We start from the raw sequence: 17,883 nt of genomic DNA on the forward strand, positions 1-17,883 counted from the left end.
GGAAAAGAGGCAGAGACAATTTTTCATAGGAGTACAGCAACTTTCCACCACACTGATCACATCCAGGTTTTCCCTGGATTTACACTGTTACAGGACAGGTGAGAATCTAGTGCTAAAGATGACACTCACCTATGGCGTAATTATATTGGAAAAAAAAGAAAACTACTCCACTTGACTGCCAAGTATGTTAGAAAACAGTGTGTACTTTACCTGTGTGTACCTAATTGTCTATTTTCCTAAAATTAGCTTTCCTATGACACGCAGCTGGGATTTCTAAAAGCCTGTCCTGTCATAGTTCCATATCTGAATCTGGAAAAAATACACAAAACTTGCTTGCTGAAATGTTTTATCCAAAAGTTATTTAATGAAAAATGTCTTTCCCCGCCCCCCCGACAGTTTTTACTGAATTTTCTGTATTTAGTTCAAAAAATCCCCAAACAACCTCCATCTTGTTCAGTGCTTGTTTCCAAAACGCATAAAATATTTTGTAAATGTTTCCTAAGAAGCCAAACAATGGATGCTGATAAAAAAACAACTTCACCAACACCCCAACAAAGTATGTATGTAAGTACTGCCATGTTTGGAGGGGGGAAGGCTGCGCTGGGTTGTAACTTAAGAGGAGATTTCTCGGCTTGCAAGGGAAGGATCCAGCTCTGGCAGCCGCAGGAAGGAGGGGATGCTGCCGTTGGCAGGGCAGGGATGCGGAGCTGGCAGCTCTGGCTGTGTGGGATTTGAGACACACACACAGCATGACAAGATTTACAGGCTGCGAGTAGGACGAAGACACAGGGAGGAGGCAGCTCAGGGGTGAACATGTGGGAAGAAACGGAGAGACAGCAAGAAAGCTCTTCCAAGGTAATTCCTGAGGGTCTTTGTCCTGATTCCAAAATCCAGAGGAGATGAAAGCACCCGGCTCTGGGTGTGCCCAGGTATCAACCCCAAACCCCAGCCTGGACACTTCCGAAAGGAATAAAACCAGCAAAAATACAAAAACCTGCACAAACCAATGACACCTACAAAAACCTCCCTAATTTACATCAGTGAAGGATTTGGTGCAAAGAAAAAGTGCTGCAGCAAACAAAGACCGCGGCGATGGTGGGAGTTGGAAATGACAACCTCATGGAGTCCTCAGCCCCCACAACTGCCCCGAGCCTGAAACCCCCGAATAATCCCCAGCCCACTGGTGCCGTGCCCAGGAAATAACACAGCTTTGAGCTCGCCTGTCTCGGGTAAAACAAAAGCTTTTGTGACTCATAACAGAAGGCTGAATGCTAAAATTTCCCACAGAACTGTTGAGTGTGTCTTTTGAAACAAACTGCTTATTACCAGGGACTTGTCGTCCCAAGATCAACTGCAACCTTGACATCTGCTTATTTTCTTTCAGAAAACCACCTTGCTCAGTTATTATATATTGAAAGCTTGATGGTTGCCAGCAGCTAGAAGGGTACAAACCACCAAGCAAGTGCCACAAAGTGGTAATATTGAAGCTGCAGGATGTAAGGCTGCTGAAAGAACAAATAAATACTATTGGTACAGAGAGTTTTAAGAAGAAAAAAAACTGGATTTCCCAAAGAAAAATATAAAGCAAGCCTTGCACTACTTCTTTCTACAGAAAATTTCTATTAAATACATCCTTTTGCTTTTCATGCTGCCTCAGCTGTCACCTCGTGAAGGCTGAAAAGGGAATGGATGCCAGGAGGAGAGTGTAGTGAGGTCTGGCTGGGCAAGGGTGAATAGAACTTCTCTCCTCCTCACCAACATCCCCTGACAGCTGGTGGCAATCAGGAGAAGAGTTTTGCTGTGCACAGCCTCAGTGAAATACCCTGCAGAGCTGCAGGCTGCTGAAGGTATCTCTAAAGCTGTGCTCATGACACCCATGTGGGTTTTTCCAAAACTCTCTTTGTGCCAGATGTGTCCCTGAACTGATCCACAGTCATTAAAAGCAGAACATATTCACCTCACCACCTCTCTCTCGAAGTCCCACACCCCTGCAGGGACTATATCCAGTTCTCCTGGCTTTTCCTTCACACAATAAGGTGCAGAGGTGGTGAAAGGTGGCGGCTCCTTCATAATGTCAGGAGGTTTATGGGGAACAAGGACAAAGTAAGTTAGTCAGTGACTTTTGGCTGAACTCTCCAAAGAGGGGAGCACACTGGCTCTTCATGTCCCAAAGGACACTAAAATCCTGGCTATGTGCAGCCTGGAAACCTGCTGGCTGTGGGAACAAGATCAGGCATGTGCTTCCCTCTGGATTTAATAGCACCATATATGCCAAGCTGAGGAAGCTTCAAAGTCACTGGACAATATTTAAGATGCTGATACTTAGCCATGCAATAGTAATGTCAACTGCAATTAAATGCATTTGAATCGAGGGCCCTAATTGCCTTGCAGAACCTACCTTTTCAACTGTGGGAGAAAAACATATTTTAGGGCTCATTCCAGAAGTGTATGATACAGAATGATGTCTGCAGTTTTTCATATTTAAGTTAATTCAGACACTTTTAAAAACACTTGTAAATAAAGCACTACCGGGAACCATCGTGGTGCTTACACTGGAATCAGACACAAAATGTGTGATGGTACAAAACCATCATGATCAGTAGGTAAAACGAGGCCTTCCACAGGTACCATTTCTGTAGGTGGTGTGCTCTGAATGTCCCTATATTGCAAAGATGGTCAAGGCTCTAACTCTGAGGTAGGAGAGACTCACTGCAGGGGGAAGAGCAAGGATTCCAGAGGGCAAAGGGAAAAGTCACAGTAGGGAGTCACCTGACTGTGCCTAGGACATCTCAGTATGGGAATTTTTCTGCCAACAAACACTGCAAGGTGAACTCAGCTCTCCTTCCTGCCCCTGTTAACAAAGGCCAATTCTTGTGCTCTTGGTCTGAGCCACCGTTTCTCTCCTGGAGAGGAGCACCTGGAGAAATCCCCTTCCTGCAGCCCCTGTCCCAAATTTGGCTTCAGCAGCCAAGTCCTTCTCCCAGTTACTCTCACAGCCCCGCTCAAAGCCTTTTGCCTCTCCTCCAACATCCTTTCCAAAATCCTATCGGGTCAGTAGGCAAAAAGAATGGCAAGCTCTTGCCCAGCTGCCAAACACCCCTATTAGTCTTTCTCTTCCCTCTTCCTTCCCTTACTCAAAATGCTCTCAGCAAAACCTTCTCAGTGCCTCTCTGCCAGTGCAACTTGGTAATAAACACTTTTACTCTGAGTCCCTGAACCTCTGCCCCAGCTCACAACTGTGGCCTTGTCTATTCCTAAAATAGCTTTTATTTTTATTTCTTTCCTCCCTCTCTCCTCCATGCCTGCACCTCTTATTTCCTGCTTTCTCCGTGCATCACTCCAAGAGCAGCAAAGATTTGTTGCTCACATGTTGAGGAACGCTGCTTCTGTTAAAAGTGTTATTTATAAGGATTGGAAGGCTTTTTCCTGATGAGAATTTCTGGGGATGTTTTGGTGTTGCCAATCTTCTTTCCAAATAGGTCTTTGACAATTAGCTTTAAAAGCCTATGAAAACAAAACAGTGGAACAGAAATTTGTTTTAAAAACCCCAAACTCTTTGGAAGTATTTTTAAAACGTGTGTCAAGTCCTGTGAACCCTCCAAGCAGCTAAATAAATAACCAATGAGCAATGAAGGCATTTTTTAGCTGTTGGGGTGGGATAATTCATCCTGATTTCATTTTAGGGACATGGCCCAGGTTGCCTCTAGGTCATGTGTATTCTTTGACACATGGAGAATTTAGCCTTCCAGAATTAGGCACTCTGAATCACACCGTTCAGGATGCATCACATATCTCAGGACAATGTGTGAATACCCAGGGTTTCTGGAAACACAGAGCTCCTAAAGCACCTTCCATTGGAAATGGTAAAAACAAGAGTTCCGGAGCCTCAAGCCCCAGTCTCCAGCTAGGACAGTTGTTTTGAGCCTGCCACAACTATTTCAACAACAAAAATATCTACCTTTTTTTTTTTTTTTTTTTGGAATAAGTTCTGTTTGTCTTTTTTCAAGGTAGATATAAAGCAAGCTTTAAATCTTGTAAGAGACTTGTGTCCTGTTTACCCAGCTAGAACAATAGAAATTCAACTAAAAACAGAGGTTTCACTGACAGGCAATAAACTGGGAGCTCATTCTACTCCACTGTCAGGAACTGCGAAAACAGGCAGCAGGAAGATTTGAACACCCACAAAACACCAAAAAGAATTTGGAATTTAGCTCAAAAACACAGGGAAATGACCCATCCCTGTTCCAAACAGTGGCATGTAGAGGGATCTCACCAGCCAGGGGGAGAAGCAGCTCCCTGGCCCATGGATCTGCCTGCTCTCCATTGCCAGCACAATGGAGAGAGGGCAACAATTCACCCTTTCCCTTTATTACCCAGCTGGAAAGGCATGGCAGTGCAAAGGGAATAACGACGTCAGGATATGACACTTTAATTAAGGGACTGTGAGTCCCTTAAAGCAGCAGTTCCTCCCCACTGAGAACTCCTAAACCCCACCTGGTGCCAAATCCTGCTCCATCCATGGTGGGTTTGCTCATTATGTGTAGCAGCTTTTAAGGAGCTTGAAAATAAAATGCACATTTCTCTGCTAGTTGTAAATCCTTTGTCACCTGGCAAAACAGGATTATTTTCCTACCACTTTTACTCATAAAAGTACTACTATTCTGCTTAAATTCACATTGTGTTTTTATTGCGGAGACTGTGGAAGTTCAGAGTTCTCAGCAATGTTGTCGTAACTCAAACTGAGCTTTGAGGGTTTCCAGACAAACTCCTTATGAGGATGTTATTGCCACTGTTAAAACCCAGAAAAAAGAAAATGACTTGTTAGGTTTTGGAAAAAAAGAGCTATGGAGCTTTAACAGGACATTTCATTAATATTCCTTGTAGTGTATATATTACAATCTCATTAACAAATCACCAAGCAAAGTAATTATTTTGGGGGTTTTTTTTGATTCTCTTAAGAGTATAATTTAATATGAAGATCATTCTTTGCATTTCTGGATTTGTCTTTTTAGTTTGTAAATAAGGTATCAAAAGTGGGAATGAAAGCATTCTACTATAAAGCACTTTAAAAAGAATAGTCTACCAAATTAATTCTGTGACTAATCCAAAGAATAAACTTTATTGTTTTTCCTTATGTTCCTACTAATGATATAATTTTCTTTATTCCTGAGGACTAAAGTACTACTCTCCAAAAAGTGCTTGTAAACCCAAGATATCAATAGTTAATCAGGCAGAATAAGCATTAAATAACTTCACAGTAGAACTCTGCCTTATGCTCCAAACTCTGCACTGGAATAAGGAAAAAATGAGAAATCAGGAGTTTTATGATTAAACTCAGTGAAATTCTTCCACTTGCCTCATACCAGTTGACTAAAATGGATTTCAAGTGACAGGTCCATGTTGATAAAGCTTTTAAGAACACAGTCAGCCATGGAGTAAACAGGACCTGTTTTCATAGGAGCCGACAATGCCCAAATGGAAACAATTTCTAGTCCCTTCTCCACCTGCATTACAGGTCTGCTATCAAGCAAATTCCAGAACTAAAAGAGAAGTAGGAAAAACCTCCAGTGCATGCAAAATTTCAAGAAATTTAAAAGACCTTTATACAGTTTAAGAAAACAATATTTCAAAATCTAGAGTTGGACTACCAAAACAGTAAAACCCCAGCAGCATTTATATCATTTTAGGTAACTTTTCCTCTATGTTTTCTATGACTCACTGATAGGAAAAAAAAATCCAACTACTTTATTTAGACAAAAAAGAATGTTCTGTTTGAAACAAAAAGAGCACTAGACGGTATTTCCCTTCTCCAGAAATGTGAATGACAAAATAAAAGAGACAGTCTCTGGAAGATTTGTTTTCTTTCTTCGTGGTGTTTGTGTGACTCAGCCAGCACTAACAGCAGTCTCCAAAATGTCTGCAAATGGGGGCTTGAGAGCAGCACACACCAGATCCCAGCTTAGGGTGAGCACTTTCCAAAGGGGATGCTGCTCCTCTGAAAAAGTCAGGTATCCATAAACAAATTTATGGAAATCACTGTCAATCTGAAAGGCTGCCCATTGCTTTCAAGTGGTTCAGTGGTTCAGTTTCTCTTGTCCCTCTCCCTACCGCAGAGAGGCTTTCTGGGGTGCTTAACTAAGAGTGAGCAGCATCTTTTATTTATGACCTGAAAACTCCTCACAGTTTCTGCTCCACGCTCTGCCAAACAATCAACAAGTCTGTGCCACGGGGCCAGGGCTGAGCAAAACCACAATACAGCAGGAAACAATATTGATGGTGCTGCACACAGAGGAGTAGCAGGTGATGATGCAGTTTGGACAGGAGGAAAATAGCACCCTATGATGAAAACCAAGGAAGAATTTTAAGCAGGTTGAATGAAATATCTGAAACCAGAGGAGGCCACAAAGATGGGGTGAGGGCTGCAGCACTTTTCCCAGACAGGCTGAGGGAATTGGGGTGGTTCAGCATGGAGAAGAGGAGGCTCCAGGGAAACCTCAGAGCTTCTTCAAGTACTTAAAGGTGCTCCAGGAGAGCTAGAGAGGGACCTTTCACAAGGGCTTGGAGTGACAGGACAAGAGAAATGGCTTTAAATTGTCAGCGAGTAGGTTTAGATTGAATATTAGGGAAAAAAAAATTACTCTGAGGGTGGTGAGGCCCTGGCAGAGGTTGCCCAGAGAAGCTGCAGATGCCCCATTCCTGGAGGCGTCCCAGGCCAGGCAGAACGAGGCTTGGAGCAACCCGGGATAGTGGGAGGTGTCCCTGCCCATGGCAGGGGATTGGAACAAGATAAGCTTTGAGGTCCCTCCCAACCCAAAGCACTCAGTGATTCTATGATTATGTAAAAATTTAATATAATTATAGCCATGATAGATATGAGGCATGCAAGGTCTGCAGGGAAAATAATATTGTTTATTAGAATAATTGATGCAGTTGGAAAGGATATAAATGTCTGATACAGCACATTTTACATTGTGCCATCTATGCATCCCTTTCAAAATGTGTCTAGATGATTACAGCTTTCCAGCAAGGCAGAAATTGCCTCATTATCAGAAAAATATTCAAACTGATGGCATACACAGCATTGTGAAATGTGGGAGATCATGGAAGTGGGGGGTGAAGGAAAAAGAGAAGATTCCAGATCTCAGCTAAAAGATTTTCAGATCAAGCTTCCTTGGCAGAGTCAGACAAATAAAAACTGGCACTTTTTCAAAGCAATCACAAATGGCTATTAGAAAAGACAAGACAAGACCATGGCTAAACTTCTGTGTGCATCAGGGGCCAAATCCTGTTGAATCCCAGCATGAAGTTAGAAAAACAGCTGGAAAACTTGCTATACAAGCAGCCTGTAGTTCCTGGGACACTGTGCGAGCATACGGACACCTGTGTTCCCACCTGCTCCAGGAGAAATCCCTTCTCCTGGCACAGGGATCAGGCACAGCCACCTTGCTGTTTCCTTCCTTTTCCCACAACCCTCAGTATCAGGACCCTTGTAATTGATAAGAAACATGTTGTGAGAATGGCTCCGAGCACCAGCCTTCTCCCCAGAAGAATAAAACACCAGAAAGATCCAAATTCAGCTCAACTTCTTTGGTTATTTGGCTCTGAAATATAGAACAACCACATATGTTCATTTTAGTAATGCATCAACACTCCTTCCTAGTTCCCAGGAGTTATTCCCTCTTTCGAATGATCTCCCAAATTCATAAGAAATTAGCTTAATTTCTTTCTGCATTAAAAGTGCAGATTACCTCTCATTTACCTACGTATCTGTTGGAAGTTGGATTATTTAAAGCTCTCAAATTATTCAGCCACCAGAACTTAATTCATTTAATGATTACATGCAAAACTGAACCTTTGAACCACTTCAGTCAACTGGCTCTTAATTATTCTTTAGCAGCCCCGTAATAACTGGAAATATTTTCTTAAACTATGGCAAAGCTGAACTGAGATGTGGAAGCTGGAGCTCAGTTTCTCCATAGACGCTTCATTATTGTCGCCACGTGCATATTTATAACATTAGTTTCTGAGCAACCCTTCCTGATTATTTCTAGACTGCCAGGACTTTGGGAGAGGTCCACACTAGAAGTATTCACCAATTCATATTAAAGTCAAAACCACGAGGGCCAGACCTTCAAGCCAGGATAACTCAGCACAGCTCCAGTGATTCCAGGGCTGCTCATCCATCTAGCAACAAAGCTCATGCTGAAGACCTGCTAATTCTGTTTTCTCAGGAACATAGGGTCATTCTGCTTTCCACAAGCTTCAAATGCTCCAACACTTCAGCACAAAGGGATTAAAAAAGCAGAATTAATTTTCACATAACTTACTTGACCATACTGACAACTCTCGCCAGTTACAAGCACGTAACCCCTGCCCATGGCTTGGAAATGACTTGGACATTTGGAAAAGATGACAAGAAATTACAAACTCTCCTGGTTAGATGGGTGAAATATTTGCAGTAACAAAAACTGCCTGGAAATGGATGGCATTTTTAGTAAGGAAGCACACACACAACCCTGTAAGTAAAGCTTTCTTATATCTTCTGCTATCGGTGGCTCTAAACTTCAAAAAATAAATTATTCATCATCCCCAGCTCCTTGACAGCCTTTGCATTAATTTTAAAAATAAAAGTAAATTGCTTTGAGTTGAAGAAGGAGCCTGAAGTACAGACTTACTGAGCTCTATTAGTAGAAATAAAAAGGTGAAAGAGTCTAAAATTCAGATAATGAATCCTGAGGGTGGCAAAAAACCCATCAGCAAGACGCTTCACCCAACCTTGTTGTTGCTTACACAACCCCAAAAGATGTCCTACAAGAGATAACGCCATTTTCCTTACTTAAAATCTTCAGTTTAGAAACCTGGGTGCAAGAAATTACTGCCAAACCCAATCCAAACCATCACATTTGATAACACGCTTTATCAAAATCTGCATTCCATATCAACAATGTGGGAAATTTGCCTAACCAAGACTAATTTAATTCTTTAAGGGTTGCAGTTGTGACCATGTATGACAATGGTCGTGGAAACGGCTTGAAGGAGTCCCTTTGCAGAGACACAAGAGTTTTAGAAAGGACTCTTTATGGATTATTTGAACTACAGCAAATAGATGAGAGAACCAGGCAGTTTTTTTAAGACAGAAGGGTAATGCAGCACAAAGAGCAACACAACCCTGGGCGTGAGAGTCAACTTAAATCATTAAGTTCCTATTGTGCACACCCCAGATGAAAACTAGGGCTGTCTTTCAAGACTGTCAGCTGCAAATTTATTTATTTATTTATTTAGAAAGGTCCTATGTTGAAGGACCATTCTCAACAACTGATACATGTAAAGTTCAAAACGGAGCTGAATCAGCAAGTGCAAAGCAGGAGCATATGGTGAGTGAGATGAAAAAAATACCCGCAACCAATAAAATCTCTTGGAAGATCTATGGCAAAGCAGTTTCACAAACTTCAGTGGCACCATAACAATTTGAAATGAGCAAATAAAAGACTCCAAATTAGCTATCTCAAGTTTTCATATAAAATACGGATGGTCTCCAAACCACCATGGGAAGGTTCATCACTTTCCTTAAAAAATTATTATCTCCTTCTCAATCTTAATCTTTTTATAATGCATGCCATATAATTTTCTTGATTTTTTCAACTATTTCTCATTCTTTCCCCTCAATAAAACTTCATTAAGGTTATTAAACAAAGAAAAACTTGTATACAGCCCCTCTGCTGTAACCTGGTATTCTGGCAAAACGTAAACTCCATCGCTTGGCCACTATCAGTATTTTGATATTCAAGGAGAGCCAGAATTGCAAATTTAATATTTAAATCATGTAATAAAAGCAGAAGAAACCCATGCAAATACATGAGTTTTTGCCTTCTCCACTGTCTCATCCTCTTCTACAAACCTATTTTGTTTGGTATAATTGAAAAACAGGAGTCCAGGTGCAAGGTTCAGTCTTTAATTGGCCTTAGTGAAGAAACTTGTCTCAAAAGAAAATAAAGACAGGAGGCAAAATGACAATTAGGACCACGTATCTTATGGCATTAACAAAACAAATGTGCATTCTTGATCCTTTTTTACAAAACATTTATTATTTTTAGCCTAGGTCAGGAGTGGCACTTTGTTTTTAAGACAAACTTTCTCTGTGGTGGTTCTGGCTCTGTAATTCCCATTCTGCCTCGAAGGACTGTCACCTTTCTGTTGATGGATTTTATTTTTTAATCTCTACAAATAGGACCTTTTTAATGCTGACCAAGTATCTTCCCCTAAAAATGACAGTTTAAGCAAAACTGTGTATTACTGTTCCTCTCTACAGATACCTGCCCACTCTATATCCAAGAACTACATCCAGTAGGAAACAGGAAAACCTGCAGAGCTTCAACGGGGCCACAGGCGCCATTTGGCACATTTATACTACCTTTACAGATTCTACAGAACAGTATAAACAACCCTCACAGCCAAGACAAAGCCAAGCAAATTGAGAACATTTAAATACCTTTTTCCCTGATACAAATATTAGACAGCCAAAAGCCCACTAAGACATGAGTTTGCTTGGTGGCTGCTTGCCTGTTTTATCTACAAGCCTTTCCCTTCACTGATGCTCAGATGTGTTTGATAGAGAAGGACACATTAATGTCACCCGCTGCGCAACTCCATGGAAATGTCTGGAGTCTGCCTGGAGATTTGGGGGGGACACAAGGAGTTGCAGGGCAACTGCCTTGCCAAGAACATGCCCTATTGCAGCTTGTATGGGATAAAACAGATCTAAAACAAGCTACCTAAGTATGTACTAATTTCATCTAATAAATCTAGCTCATCTGCAAGAAAACTTCCTGGCAAAAGAGAGCATCCTGTCAGCAGCTTAAAAACTTCCAGGCATTTCATTTGCTTCCACATAACACATTGGTCATTTGAGCCAGAGTTTAGGACAATTTGATCCAGGTCCCACACTCCTACAGATAATGATAAATAATGGTGCTATTGCTACGTAACTTTCCTCAGGCCTGGTACTTTCCCTGCCCTGTACAGGCAGAGAAATCCCAGCAGTTCCTCAGGGATGCCACGGAAGTCTCTCAACCAGCATACAGGATTTGTTTAGAAGTACACTTATAAAAAATAAAACCAAAAAGGCTCAGCCCCTAGGCAATTTCTGGTTTGTTCACTCATTTATTTTGCACAGGAGAGCATGAGAGCGTAGTTTCCAACAGAAAGCATGAAATCATAGTTAACACACTAAATCCCTAAAGAAGAGCAGACTGATTTTCTCCCTGAAACAGGCAAGAAAAAAAGATCTCTGTCACACAAAGCAAGCAAAGAAGAGCTAGGCAGATAAGGCACTTCAAAAAGAAAATTATTTTATAATTTGAAGGACAATTACTTAGAGATTTGACATTCACAAGCATCCAGTTCCTCAAGGACAGGAGCACTACCGTAAATCCAGCTACCACTACTCCCTGCTTTAGCATCACCCCGCTCCCATTTTCCCATTCTCACATGCTCACTGATGTACAGCCTGATTAAGATTACACCCTTTGAGCAGCCAAATATAAGGAAAATTCCAAGTTTACTACCTAAAAACTGCAGGCTAGAATCCCTCAGATGTTATAAATGACTGTACAACCCCCGAAATCACAGGGGAATCATTAACTTCATCCCACAAAGGACCTGTCTTTGCTTCTTCACAGTTCAACTGATTTTAGTTTTTTTAATCCAAATTTTGAGAGTAACCTAAAATTTTCATCATGTAAAATATTAACAGTTTTCCCTGGATTTAGCTGCTGCAATAGCCAGCTCTTGCAGAATTATAAATGTGGCTGAACCATGAGGGACCACCCCAGAATCTCTCCAGTTAGAGGAGGAGCCTATTTTGCGAATTACAGGAATCTGTTCCAGGTACTGATGCTCTCCATCACTTGCATAAAGCTTCCCACAAAAAGTAGGGAAATGTTCCTTAAGTCTCAAAAATATTTCACACTTTTTTGATGGAATTTCAGTGAGATTCAGTTAAATTATGAAGTGCTAAAATAATCATCATTTTACTTCTTAGGAGAATGTCAGCAACATGGCTCAATAAACATCATAAAAGTGGCATTTCTGACTTTTCCAACTTGTTTCGTGACCATAACCTCTGTGTTTGGTAACAAACTATGTAGATGATAAAGAATTAAGAATTAATGATTTGGGAAGTCAACTTCCACCACAATCTCAGTGGAATTCAGCACGCAAAATCCTCAGGATCTTCTGAAAATATTAGGTTTTAATCTTTAGACAAATCATCTCCATACCCAAAACCTGACGCTCCACAGGGTTGCCCTTGTGGGTCAGGTACCAAGATATGGAAGAGGAAAGAATTTCTTTTACACTTCTGGGAAACAGACAAAATCAAACCCACTCAGAGCGGCTGTTTCCACACCTGCAGCTGCGCTTGCTTCCATCAAACCAAGAGCGATTCCTATAATCATGGCATCCAAGGATATGTGCATCCAATTTCTTTTTATAAATAAATTCAGTTATATGAACTCTAGCTTTAATAACACATTATTCTTCAATTTTTGTGAAAAGATGGTACCTGTGAAAGTCAGAGATCATTGTTAGGGATCTGGAAGGAGTTATATAATTGGCAGTGGAAGATGATATGAAAACATGGGGTAAAAGATAGGAACAAAACACTACAAATCTTCCATTTTCCCAATGTAAAGTACAAATATCACATGCATACAAGAGCAATGTAATTATTACTACACAGTTTAAATTTATTCATTACTAGCTTGCTTTGCATTGCCTAAAAAATCAGCAAGATTCTGTGGAACAGCAGAAATGTAATTACTAAGATCAATTCAATGCACTGTGCCATTAACACCTTATTATAATGAGGCCACAATATGAAAGCATCTCATAGACAGAGCTGTGTTTTGCAATTCATGGTGCAATTAGGTCTAGGTCTAATTCAATGAATCCAGTTCTAAGTGGGATGGAAATTCTGGATGTGTTTGTCCTCAGAGATAAAGGTCAGTCATGCAAGGCAAAATTAACTTCAGTGAGAAATTAACAGGAGAAAGGCTTGCCAAGCACTGGCACAGGCTGCCCAGGGAAGTGGCAGAGCCACCCTCCTTGGAGGTATGTAATTGATGTGGCGCCTGGGGACATGGTTTAGTGGTGGCCTTAGCAGTGCGGGGGGAACAGTTGGACTCCATGATCTCAGAGATCTTTTCCAGCCTAAAGAATTCTGAGACTCTGAGAACATGTAAAGGCTTTTCCAGCAAGAACTACAGTTTTAAAAACCCCCACAGATACACAAATCCTGAAATCCTGATAATTAATGATTTAGTCAAAATATTCCTTGACGTTTTGTTTTCCCCCCACCCTTTTCTTTCAAAATTTTCTCTGTACATTGGCACAGATTGGAACTGACAATGCCCATGTCTGAAGCTGCAAACCACAATTTTCTGCACCAGGGCTTAAGATTAGAATCATGGATTCCTGATTTATGTATTCTAATATTCAGAGATCCATACCTTCAAAACAGGCATATTGATGAACTTTGCCTAAGAGCTAAAGCATCAGTCCTGTGAACATTTAAGCACAGTCTTTGATTCCTGCAGGAGTAGTTATGATATTCATTTTGAGTGTATTTCAGCAATGTCTTGGACCATCTTCTCTATTTCATTATAGACAGTCCTAGCTCAGAGCACCAGAGGGAATTTATCTTCAGGCTCATTCCCAAAACATCCAAGTGATACTTCTTAGTACAGATTTGCTATTATCAGTCATTACCACCCCAGATCTCATAGCACAATACAATTAAACTGCTGAAAACAGTGAACACTCGACGCTGCTCCATTTTTGTATTTTTTCTTGCACAGCAAAACACAAAACAAATGCATTACATTAATCAAACCCTGAGAAACTTCTGAGACAATGAAATTAAGCATTTAAATTTTTCCTTTGAATTCATATGAAATGCATTTAGTGATACCAGGATGAGGCATAATGTATGCTGTGATTTCTCCATCTTAGATGCAAACAAAACACTCTCTTTAGTATTGTTTGTCCTGCAAAGACCGTATGAACTAAATGTCCTCTGATTAAACAGAGCCTTTTTGCTTTGTAACTTGTTCTTCTCAAGCACCTGAAGCTTGAGTATAGGCTGATCCGTAAAATGAACTTCCACCTGAGTTACACCTTCTGGCTGAAAACCACTTTACTGGAGATACAAGGTCTCTTAAATTCAGTGAAAAAAATGCAGCTGCATGTGGACACTTTAGGCAGGGAATTGAATTTCATAAAGCCTGAACAATTTGCAGCTTACCAGGTAGGAATGTTGTTTCCAGGAAATATTATAACGATATTCTTAAGCAGCTTTGGTGACTCAGTGGTAAGTCTCCGTATTGTCGTGTGGGAAGCTGGAATTTGAATTCTTCTTCCCCCTGGGTTGCCACTTTGGGATTCTTGTGCCAAAATAAAGCTGCGGGTTGTGCAGGGGAGGAATTTTTTGTGTGGTCCCAGGATGCTACACTTGCTGGGGGAGGCTGTGCGGGCCCAGGGCTTGCCTGGAGGTGGCTGTGCTCAATACCTGCCTGGGGAATGGGGAGGATCTAGGGGCCTTCAGGAGGGACCCAGTGCAAGGAAAAAAGGCAGAGTTTTGGTTTAAAGTCACCTTTTCCCTTTTTTTCCTAATCTTTTTTTAATACAATCAGTTTACCAACTACAAATAGGGGCATAAAGAGTGTGACCAGCTCACCCTCTCTTAAGCTGATGGTATTTTAGTCTCCAGTGAATGCTTTTATTGAGCATCCTGCTGAGGTGAGGGTATTTAGCATCTCCAGAGGTGCCAGAGATCAAGGATTAGCACCTGAAACATCTTCCCTGCCCATACTCAGCTTCCTCCTGAGTTTTCCAGCCCCTCTCCTGGCTCCCTCCATCTCCCGGGAACCTCACCAGGCAGAGCTCGGTGTTTCATTGTTTGTTGAAGGCATCAGGAGCTGAACGTTGTTGTGCTGTTTGCAAAGCTGACAGACACTGACCTGGGACACACACACAGGACCACAGCCTCCACAGAGCAATCACCCACCTCTGCAGAGTCACAGCTGAGTGCACTTGAAGATGTGGACTGAGGGTACTGATACTAAAGGAGAGACAAACAAGAAGGAAACTGAATAAACAGGGGGTGAGAGAGGAGTAGTTTTTCTCCTCATGCAAGAAGCAGTGGACACAAACTACAACAGCAAAGATTTGTGCTGCAGCTCATGAGAAGCTTTGGAGTTATCCTAGATAGAAATAAGGCCCTGCTGAAGGCATTCAGAGAGGTACCTGATGCAAGCTCTCTCCTAAAAGCCACGCTTTGGGTTCCCAGGTTATTTGAAAGATGGAGCCTAAATGAATCAAGTCACTCAGCTGATGTCAGACACTACAAAATGATGAGTGTTGCAGTGTCACAGGAGGCTTTGAGGACACAGGCACCAACACCCTCCAGCAAACAGCACCGCACTTCTGGAGACCACGCACGTGCTAAAGCAGAGCCTGCCCTAAGTGGATAAAGCCAGATTTGCTCAGTAGCTCAAGGATTGAGCCACGAAAGCATAATCCGCAAATATCAGTCTAGAAAGTGAGGCTAATTCAGGCTTACCATAGCATGCTCTACTAGCTCTAAACCAGCTGTTTTTTTTAAACTGTCTTTAATTTGCAGCTTATGCTGCAATTTCTAAGCTGTTCCACACAGGCCAACAAAACAGGCAGGAAATTCATCGGAAGCACCTAATATTTATGAGAAAGTCCTTCTAGGCCGTACACAAAGACACTGCTCTTCTTACTCAGAGTCTCCTCCTTGTCTTCTCCCTACTTTTAGTAGCACGTTAGGGGCAGATCTATGCAAGAAGCTTCTTCTCCAGAGAGCAGTGAAAAGGGATGATCCTGTATGAGCAAGTTGGGCTGAACAGAGAAGGGTCCACGTCTTGCTTGACATCAGCCCAGCCCATGGATGAGACAGCAAAAGTTTTGCATTTCTTGGGGGGGGGGGGGGGGGGTTTTGCTTTGCAGTCAGAAGAAAGTCCAGAAATTAGTTCTTTGAGGGTCATTTCCCCTATAACCACCTCAGGAACAAAACAAAACAAAACAACAAAACAAAACAAAACAAAAAAACAGGCTTGAAAAATCAAAGAAAATACAAAGTACACTCTACATTCTACAATATGGGAAGCAAACTAGGTAAACCATTTGGTTCAGTTAAGACAAGCCAATATGGGAGCAACTTCAGTATCCAATTTGGTTCCCAAACCAGTTTTATTTTATCATATTCTCGTGTTCTTAGCTCCTGGGAACACTAAATTAATAAAAGGTCTATCCTGCTTTGCCAAAACTAGGGTTTAGTTTTTGTGTAGTTGATTTGATGATGGTTTTGGCAGAACGGAAGAGACACAGGGTGAAAACATCCAGTTTTAGTCAAATAAAAAAAAGAGGTGATAAGAAAACAGAAGAACAGCTTATTTTTATATTTCTTCTTTCATCAGAAGTTGCATTTTATCTGTACAAGCTGAGATTACAACAAAGCTTTAGTGATGACTTCAGTAGCACCACTGACCTATGAAAATCCCATCCTGGACAGGAGGATTTTAGTTATTAAGGAGAGTATTAACTTTCACAGGTTACATTAGGCAGCTGAGGAGCTGCATAAAATAGACACCTAGAACAACTGGAGGGTCACTGGCCTTAAGTGAAGACAAAATAACCATCAGCCACCATGTGCCAGGGCCAGCTGGGCAGCTGCAAAGCAGAGACCATCTACAAGAAGAAAGGGGTGAAGCTGCTGGCCAGCTGAGAGAGCTTCAGTCACAGAAAATACAAAATCAGGTGATAAAAGAGGTGAGTGCTGCGTGTCCCGACTGCTGAATCCACAACAGCTGTCTGAATGGACATTTTTCCTTATCTCAGGAGCTCAGCTGGCACCACACAATTCACACCTTTATTCCCCACTCCAGAGAATAGACCAACACTTAGGGAAGAGGGAACACAGTGGAAAATGGGCAGCTGAGGAAAGACTAAGACATGACATGGAAGGGTGCAGAGAATATTCTCTGATTTCCCCTAGATCTTGTCACCTCCCGCCAGGGCCTCTGTTGTAAAACACCAACAAGGCTACAGCAGTGCTGGCGTGGAGGCACATCCAGAGGAAGATGAGGAAGGAATAAAACCCAGCACCTCCCCTGAAACCTTCCTGTACCTTTGCAGAGAGTGCCACATAACCTACAGAGAGAACAGGCAGGTCTATAAATGTGAGGCTCCAGCAGTGAGGACGACAAACCAGGTAACAGGGCAGGCCTTTAAAACTTCAGCTGTGACATTTAAACTAGAAGTTCAAACCAAGTGGGAAAAGGATGGAAGTAAATCAATGGAATACTGGGAATAAGGGAGCTGGGGCTGCAGAATAGGTTGTACCTTAAACAGACTGGGCACTGCAAAACTGAAGGGTCAGCACTTCAAATCAGATACTGTGGAGTAAGCACTGAATTTCTGCACTTCTGTCTCACAGCTATATTGTGTCCTTTGCCTGTGTAATTATTAAATGTGAGATCAGGAAGATGGAAATGAGTGAAATATTTACACAGGCACACAGACACCTGTCTGTCAGCTATCCCATCTTGGAGCTTCCAAACCAAATCTTCACAGAGCATTTTAAAAATTCACAAAATGCAGATTCCCTTCATCACGTGAAATGCCTCAGGGGAGAAAACAAAGCAGGAAAACATCTTGAGGTAAGGATTTTCAAAGTATGAAACGTGCCAAAATTGGAGAAATGTCTTAATCTCCAGTGGAAATGCACCAAGTGAAACACTTAAATATTAAAACAACTAATGCTTTTAGGACAGAACAAGTTCCCCAGTAGTATATTAATGC

General features: G+C 41.6%; 1 protein-coding gene across 2 annotated transcripts in view; it reads right to left on the reverse strand.

Moving 5' to 3' along the window:
- Positions 1-17,883, reverse strand: part of PLCB1 (phospholipase C beta 1) — a 243,390-nt gene that overhangs the window by 184,280 nt on the left and 41,227 nt on the right. The window lies entirely within an intron of this gene.

Source organism: Corvus brachyrhynchos, unplaced genomic scaffold (genome assembly GCF_000691975.1).
Source record: "Corvus brachyrhynchos isolate BGI_N302 unplaced genomic scaffold, ASM69197v1 scaffold69, whole genome shotgun sequence".
NCBI lineage: Eukaryota > Metazoa > Chordata > Aves > Passeriformes > Corvidae > Corvus > Corvus brachyrhynchos.